The following is an 8,849-nucleotide window of genomic DNA, read 5'->3' on the forward strand; positions in this document are numbered from 1 at the left end:
ATAGAGATCCCATAGAGACGCAGAGCGACCGCTAGAGACTCATAGAGACCCCATAGTGATCACATAATGATCACATTAGGGTGGGTCTGGGCTGGGTGTGAGGCCAAGGCGGGGTTAATAAAGGCCTGGGGGTGTGGTCTGTGCTGTGGGAGGGGCTAATGTAGGAGGGTGGGTGTGGTCTAGGCTAAGGGATGGGTGGTACCAGGGGGCGAGGCCTCTGTGGGGGTGGGCCAACGAGGGGCGTGGGCTCAGGTGAGGGTGTGATGGAGGCTGTGGGTGGGGCCAGGCCTGGGGGCAGGGCTAGTGAGGGGTGGAGCTATGGTGTAGACGAGGGGTGGGGAACTGTGCTGGGAGCGTGGTCTAGGGGGGTGTGGCCCGGGGTGGGGTCTCAGCTAGTGGCAGGGTTCAGGTTGGCCTGGGGTTCGGGGCTTTGTGACAGGGGGCGTGGTCAGGTCTCTGGGCAGGGTTAGTAGGGCGAGAGGGCGGGCACTAGGAGCCGGCGGGCATGAGGGCGGGAGCTAGGACCGGGCGGTAGGGCGGGGGTGAGGGTGGGCACTAGGACCCGGTCGGCAGAATCTAGGACCCGGCGGGCTGGCGGATGGGCGGGCACTAGGACCCGGCCGGCAGTAACTAGGAACCGGCGGGCGGGCACTAGGACCTAGTGGGCTGGCGGACGGGCGGGCACAAGGATCCAGCGTGTGGTTGGCAGGCGGGCACGAGGGCCCGGCGGGCGGGTGGTAGGGTGGGCACTCGGGCCCTTTGGGCAGTAGACCAGGAGGGGGCGCAGGCCTGCGGGAGGGCACTAGGACCCGGCAGGGTTAGTACAGGGCCGGGGGGGGTGGCCCCAAGAGGGCGGGGCCATACTTAGGAGCATCTCTTTGGCAAGGGGTGTGGGTGTGGGTGTGGGCAGGGCTGGGTGGGCAGGTCTGAAGCAGACCTGAGGTGGGACCATGCTGGGGGGTGTGGCCAGGGCTGGGGGGCGGGACCAAAGCTGGGGTCGATGAAGGCCTGGGGGTGTGCTTAGGCTGGAGGTGTGGTTCCATGCTGGGTGTGAGCCCAGCCACGGGGGGGGGGGGGGGAGGGGGGTTTATGGGAGGGGTGGGGTAAGTAAAGGCCTGGGAGGTGTGAGCTGTGTTGTGGGTTGGGCTTCTGGGGGATTATGGGCGTGGTCTCGGTTAGGGGGCGGGGCTACTGAAGGGGTGGGTCCTGTGCTGGGGTCAGGCCCATGAGGGATGAGGGTGTGGTCTAGGCTGTGGGTGGAGGCACAATTGTGGTGGGGCCAGTGTACAGGTGGAGCTTGGTGCTGGTGAGGGAGTGGGGCTGGGGGCGTGGTCCAGGCTGTGGACAGGGTTAGGGTGGATGCAGAGACAAGTGGCTCTGTGGGGGGGGGGGTCATAGGTCAGGGGTCAGAGCCCAAATGTCATTGGTCAAAAGCTCAGGGGGACATATGTCAAATGCCAGAGGTGAAAGGTGTCAGAGGTGAAAAGGCCAGCAGTCATGGTGAGAGGTCAGCGGTCAAAGGTCAAGTGTCAGAGGCGAGTGCTGGCACCTGAGACCACAGCCCTTCACAAGCTATGCCCCTGCTCACCTTCCCTAGTCCTATCTAAGCCTCCCTCTGAGTCCACGCCCCCAGGGCAAGCCCCGCCCCCTGCCTCTGCTCCAGCGAGGCTCCACCCACACCTCCCTTGGACCTGTCCCCTTGGGTGCCTACATCCCCTGGTAGCCCCGCCCCCAACGCAGACCACGCCCCACTCAGGAGGTGACCCTGCCATGGCTGTGTCCCCTGAGCATGTTCCCACCTCAGGCCTGCTTCAGGCCTATCCTGGCCAAGTCCACAGCCCCTGCTCTGCCCTCTTGGGGCCACACCCCAAGCTTGGACACACCTCTGGCCCTGTGCTAACCCTGCCCAGAGTCCTACCTGACCCCGCCCCTACCCAGGCCACGCCCCTTCTCTACACCATAGCTCCACCCCCACTAGCCCTGGCCCCACCCACAGCCTCCATCACACCCTCACCTGAGTCCACGCCCCTTGTTGGCCCACCCCAACAGAGGCCTCACCCCCCCCCCAGTACCACCCATCCCTTAGCCTAGACCACACCCACCCTCCTACATTAGCCCTTCCCACAGCACAGACCACGCCCCCCAGACCTTTATTAACCCTGCCTCTCCCAGAGCCCTCCCATAGCACAGACCACACCCCCAGGCCTTTATTAACCCCACCCCTCCCGTGGCCCTTCCACAGCACAGATCACACCCCCAGGACTTTATTATTCCCGCCTTGGCTTCACACCCAGCCCAGACCCACCATAATGTCATTAAAAAGGGAATAAAAAGTGAATCAACCTGACTACAACTTGAAGAAAAGGGAACAAAAATTGACTAAAAACCAAATAAAAAGTGAATTAAACTGAAGAAATTCAACAAAAAGTGAAAACAAGCAATTATAAATTATGAAAAAGTGAAGAAAAATGAATGAAACTGAGTAAAAAAATTCATGGGTGTTGGAGCACTTACAGGCCATGGGGGGTAGTGGGGTCCCTATCGGGTGCCATGTATGCAGATTCTGCTGCTGCTGTTATTGCAATGCCAGTAGTCAATAAAAGCTGTGGGGTGTGAGTTGTGGGTCTATAGGACGCTATGCGGCAGTGGAGGGTGTCTATGGGGTGATATGGGTTGCCATGGGGCAGTGTGTGGGTCACGCTGGGTAGTTACAGGCATTTATGGGTCACTATGGACGGTCCATGGGTTGCTGTGGGGTGTCTATGGGACACCGTACGGCTCTATGCGATGTCTATGGGGTGTACGGGGCTCTATGGAGTGTCCATGAGGTTCTCTGGGTCGCTATGGGGCACCTGGGGGGAAAAAAAGAAAAGTTACTAAAAAGGACGATAAAGCAAATAAACCTGAAGAAAAAATTAATAAACAGCAAATAAAGCTGAATAAAACTGCATAAAGTCAACAAAAAGCAAATAAAAGTGAATAAAGTGATTATAAGTTATTACAAAGTAAATAAAAAGGAGTAAAAGTGAACAAGCCTGAATGAATCTCAAATAAAAGCGAATGAAAGTTCATAAAAATGAATGAAAGCAAATAAAAAACCGATGGGGGGGGGTACTTATGGGGGTCGGGGGTAGTGGGGGCCCTATGGGGCGCCATGGTGGTTGACGACGATGTCATCCCAGTCCTGGTGAAGTCACGACACCATAAGTCATAAGAGTTGTCATGGGGCCATGTGTGGGTCTATAGGGTACAGAGCAGTTACTGTGGGTCTCTATGGGGTGTCTATGGGTGGCCGTGGCTCGCTATAGGGTGTCTATGGGGTATCTATAGGTCGCAATGGGTCATTATGGGCATCTATGGGTCACTACGGAGTATCCATGGGTTGCTGTGGGGTGTCTATGGGTCGCTCTGGGACCCTATGGGATGTCTATAGGGAGTCTATGAGGCCGGGGGTCCCATAAAGGATCTAAGGGGGGTGTCTGTGGGATGTCCAGGGGTTGCTCTGGTCACTATGGGGAATCTAAAAGAGGAAATGTTACTAAAAGTGACTAAATCAAATCGGAAGAAAACTGAATGAAAACTCAATAAAATGTCAATAAAGTGATTAAAAAGCAAATAAAAATGAATAAAAGTGAATAAACCTGAATGAAACTCAAAGAGAAGTGAATAAAAATGAAAGCAAATAAAAAAGTCAACCCCCAACTTATGTTGGGGGGGGGGTAGTGGGGACCCTTTGGGGTACTTGGGGTTCTCTATGGGGCTCGTTGTGTTGGGTGGGCCACCTGTCCCCTGGGGAGTACCTGCTGCTGCCCCAGGTGCTGCTGCACCCCTTGGACCCCCCTGGCACCGTGGGGCGGCTGCTCCTGGGGCTGCACCCCAGGGTGCTACTGGCCAGCACCCACCGAGGGATCTTCCTGCACCTCCGGCATGGATCCGGGATGACGCAAATGACGACAGGAATGCTGGAGGTTCACTGCTGAGCTGCACGTACCATGGGGCTGCCGCTGTGGCGCGGGGAGCTGGTGCACGTCCTTCACGTGCAGAGGTTTTGGCAGGGTGAGGGTTAATCTCTCTTCATCCTGATCCACGGGCTCTTCCTCATCATCTCCATCCCCACAGAAGTGCAGCAGCACCGGACATGGCTGGCCCCGCGGCCCTGGCACCGGGTGACGCTGGTGCTGAGGCAGGAGCTGGGGCAAACGATGGAGCCCACAACAGCAGCCTGGTCCTGCAGGTACAGAGAGCGCCCAACATCACCATCTGGGGTCCACCGCCCACCATTCCGTATTAGAGGGATGGAGTTTGGGACACGGGGATGGAGAACATGTCCTCACCCACCATGTGCTGGCCCCCCCCCATCCGCCATCTTGTCCCCTCATCCACCATCTGCTCTTCCCCCCCACCGCCATTTTGTCTTACCCACCACCACCATCCCCCACACCCCTTCTTCTATCCCATATCCCACTATTCCCCCTTTTTGCATCATCTATCCCCCTGACAGCCATTACCCCCCCTTCCCCATCATCTATCCCCCATAACCGCCATTATCTCCCCTTTTCCCCTCATCTATCCCCCCTGACAGCCATTACCCCCCCTTCCCCATCATCTATCCCCCATAACCGCCATTATCTCCCCTTTCCCCCTCATCTATCCCCCCTAACAGCCATTACCCCCCTTCCCATCATCTATCCCCCATAACCGCCATTATCTCCCCCTTTCCCCTCATCTATCCCCCCTAACAGCCATTACCCCCCCTCCCCATCATCTATCCCCCTAACAGCCATTATCCCCCTCCCCTATTATCTATCCCCTTCAACCGCCTTTATCCCCCCCTTCCCCACCATCTCTCCCCTCTTGACTACCATTATCTCTCCTTCCCCATCATCTATGCCCTCTAACCGCCATTATTCCCCCCTTCCCCATCAGCCGCTTTCCCTTTAAACCGCTTTCCTCCCCCATCACCGCCGTCTTCCCGCCCACCAAAGCCGGAACAAACCTTTGCCCAGCTGCTCCTGGACGGCCCCGCACCGAGCTGAGCCCCGCTAAGCTTCATAGCCGCACATCTGTTGAAGATAAAGCCGCGTTTCAGCCATCGTCGTCGTCGCCGCCGCCACCTTCTCCTCCCTCCTCCCCGGCCGCCGCCACCGCTCCCTCACACCGAGGGGCACCGCTGATTGGCCGCCAGTCGCTAGGCGGGAAGGCGTCCCCTCAGCTGCGCGCTGTAGCTAAGGGAGAGGCGGCCAGGGATTAGCCGACGCTGCCCCACCGCCTCCATGTCCCGCCCTCGCTGTGAGGCGAGCGGCGCAGTGATTGGCTGGGAGGCGGGAGCGGGCGAGGTTATAAAAGGGGCGGTGTAGCGAGGGAGGTATTTTTTCCGGCGGCAGCGTCAGGGGCGGAGGCAGCGGCGGAAAGGGCGGAGGCAGCGGCGGAAAGGGCGGAAGTAGCGGCGGAAGTAGCGGCGGAAGGGGCGGCAGGAGCGGCGGCGGGCGAGGTAGTAAAAGGGGCGGCGGGAGCGGCGGTGGGAGGGTGGTAGGGGTTGCGACGGCAGGAGCGGCAGCGGGAGCAGCAGGGGCGGCGACGGCTGCAAGAGCGGCACGCCGGGAGGGGGGGGCGGGAGCGGCAGGGGCGGAGGCAGCGGCGGAAGGGGCGGTGGCGGCGGGCGAGGTAGTAAAAGGGATGGCGGGAGCAGCGGTAGGGGCGGCAGCAGCGAGGGAGGGCAGCGGCGGGAGCCGCGGGAGGGGTCGCGGCGGCGGTCAGAGCGGCGGCAGCGGTAGTGGCAAGGACAGGGGCGGCGCCGACGGCAGGAGCGGGCGGTGGGAGGGCAGTGGCGGCGGCGGCGGCGTCAGGAGCGGCAAGGGCAGGGGCGGTGCCGGCTGCAGGAGCAGCGCGGGGGGGCAGCTGGAGCGGCAGGGGCAAAGCGGGGGGGACGGGCGCGGGGGCGGCAAGGGCTAGGGGGCTCGTGGTTCATCAGTGCATTTAATTAAATTTGATTTACTTGACGTTTATTTACGACTACATACATTTATTTGAGTTTTAGTCGAGATTTTATCACTTTTGTTCACTTTTATTCCTTTATGCAGTTTTTTACTGAGTTTTATTCACTTTAATACTGGCTTTTAGTCACTTTATTAACTTTTCCCTCTTTTTATTCACTTTATATTCTCTTTTTTAGTCGCTTTTTTTCAGGTTTTCGGGTGTTTTTTTTTTTTTCCCCAATTTCTAATCACTTCTGTTCACATTTATTCACTTTTTATTGAGGCATGTTCACTTTTACTCGCTTTTACTCAATTTTTTTATTTACTTGAATTCACTTTTAACCACTTTTTATTCAGCTGTGTTGGGAGCACCTGGTGTCAATAAGAGCTCATGAGGCAGAGTGAGGTTAAAGCTTTATTCGAATAAAGGGAGATCTCCACCAGACACACCTGGTTCAGGGTTCTCCATTTGCAGTCAGTATCCACCTATTTGATACTTTCCCTGCCTGCAAAGTGCCGCCTCCTTTCTCTTTTGCCTCAGATCCTCTGAGCCATTCTACTGTGCATAAGCGACAGTTCCCGTGAGATGGGCACGTTTCACAAGGCTAAGCAAGTTCTGCAAGGTTTAACAAGTTCTCACATTATTGACGCTGTTTCTTTTTCATAGAACCACAGGGCTTTTGTAAGATTCTGCACTTTGTCACTGTTCTCAGCAGGTTGTCTGTTTTTGGCAAAGCCACAGCTTTTCTCCACAAGCTTTATGGACGTTTTTGTCCGCTCTTGAACTCCCCTGTACTTGCTTCGGATTTGCTTTTAATTCACTTTTATGCTGTTTGATTCAGATGTATTTGCTTTTTAGTTCCTTTGAGTGATCTTCAATTCATTTTTTTTCACTTTTCTTGGAGATTTGTTCAGATTTATTCCCTTTCTTCTTTTTTATTCACATTTATTTCACTTTTATTCACTTTCATTGGTGTTTATTCCCTTTTCAGCTTTATGCTGTTTTATTTAACTGCAATCCAGTTTAATGGAGCCGGAGCGACTGCACCGGGCCCGGCCCACGCCCCAGGATCGACCTGAGCCCCCCGCGAAGGTGAGACCCGCAGCCACCCCAAGGCCGCCCCATGGCGACCCAAGTGACGCCCATAGAATAACCCGCGGCGACCCATACGTACACCCCACCCCCATTCACATGGTGCCCATATAGACCCACATCATGTGTCCTTCAGCTTTTATTGACTCCTGGCGTCATTGATGTCACCAGGACCGCCGATGACATCATCAGCATCATCACTGACACAGTGCCCCATGGGGCCCCCAGTAAACCCCTCCACAACCCGTAAGTACGCCCAACACCCAGTCGATTTTTTTATTCATTTTCATTCATTTTTTTTAAGGTTTCATTCACTTTTTGCTCAGTTATTGCTCACTTTTTATTTCGGTTTTCTTCAGGTTTGGTTTGGTCACTTTTAGTAAGATTTTTTTTTTTTTAGATACCCCATAGTGACCCAATGCAACCCCTCGACACCTCATAGACCCCATAGAGCCCAGTTAGGTCCTGTATGGGCCCCCCCCGGCCTCATAGGACTCCCTACAGACATCCCGTAGGGCTCCAGAGCGACCATAGACACAGCACAGCAACACTTGATGAACCACGGACACGCCATAGTGACCTACAGAGGACTCATAGACATGCCGTAGCCATCCACAGCACCCATGGACACGCAAAGAGAGCCCACAGAGTGTCCCCTAGATTGCCAGTAGGCTCCCCTCAGCGTGATGGGACAGCCTATAGGCATCCCATAGAGACCCTCAGCGACCGATACGGATCTTTTGTATGCTTCTGCACTTTTTCCACTGTTTGTCAGCAGTGTATTTGTGTAGTTTTGGCAAGGCCACAAGCTTTTCTCCACAAGCTTTGTGCAGGTTTCTTCAGGCTTTTTATTCACCTTTGTTGACTTTTGAACTCCCATGTAATTGCTTTTGATTTGCTTTTACTTCACTTTTATGCTGTTTTATTTAGATGTATTTCCTTCTTAGTTCCTTTGAGTGATCTTCAGTTCAGTTTTATTCAGTTTTCTTGGATATTTATTCAGATTTATTCCCTTTTCTTCGTTTTCATTTACGTTTAATTCACTTCTGTTTTATTAAGGTTTATTCACTTTCATTGGTGTTTATTCCCTTTTCAGCTTTATGCCTGTTTTATTTAACTGCAATCCAGTTTAATGGAGCTGGAGCGACTGCACCGGGCCCGGCCCACGCCCCAGGATCGACCTGAGCCCCCTGTGAAGGTGAGACCCGCAGCCACCCCAAGGCCGCCCCATGGCGACCCAGTGACACCCATAGATACCCCACAGCGACCCACAGACACCCCTCTCCCCTGCAGCCCCATAGGCCCCTATAGACCCACAACACGTGTCCGCCAGCTTTTATTGACTCCTGGCGTCATGATGTCACCAGGACCGCGATCACATCATCAGCATCATCGATGACCCAGTGCCCCCTAGGGCCCCCACTCCCCCTCCGCAACCCCTAAGTACCCCAACACCAGTCGATATTTTATTCGCTTTCCTTCTTATTTTTTTAAACTTTCATTCACTTTTATTTGAGTTTTATTCATGATTGCTCGCTTTTTGCTCGTTTTTTGCTTGCTTTTTGCTCAGTTTTTATTCACTTCAGGTTTGGTTTAGTCACTTTTAGTAAGATTTCTTTTTTTTTTGGTACCCCGTAGTGACCCAGAGAACTCCATGGAAACCTCATAGAGCCCCATAGACCCCAGGAGATCCCTTATATGCCCCCCGCCTCATAGACTCCCTATAGATATCCTTAGGGTCCTAGAGCGACCCGTAGGCACCCTACCTGAAGTCTTGATGA

General features: G+C 54.8%; 2 long non-coding RNA genes across 2 annotated transcripts; one reads left to right on the forward strand and one right to left on the reverse strand.

Moving 5' to 3' along the window:
- Positions 1 to 2,248: 2,248 nt before the first annotated feature.
- Positions 2,249 to 5,430, reverse strand: LOC115601798. Its single transcript, XR_003989513.2, has 3 exons — positions 4,997 to 5,430; positions 3,992 to 4,228; positions 2,249 to 2,852 (listed from the first exon to the last, which is right to left on the reverse strand). It is a non-coding gene; the product is annotated as an uncharacterized LOC115601798 (long non-coding RNA).
- Positions 5,431 to 6,980: 1,550 nt separating this feature from the next.
- On the forward strand, positions 6,981 to 8,579 carry LOC115601799. The gene is made up of 2 exons (XR_003989514.1): positions 6,981 to 7,068; positions 8,165 to 8,579. It is a non-coding gene; the product is annotated as an uncharacterized LOC115601799 (long non-coding RNA).
- The last annotated feature ends 270 nt before the right edge of the window (positions 8,580 to 8,849 follow it).

Source organism: Strigops habroptila (assembly GCF_004027225.2).
Source record: "Strigops habroptila isolate Jane chromosome 13 unlocalized genomic scaffold, bStrHab1.2.pri S16, whole genome shotgun sequence".
Taxonomy (NCBI): Eukaryota; Metazoa; Chordata; class Aves; order Psittaciformes; family Psittacidae; genus Strigops; species Strigops habroptila.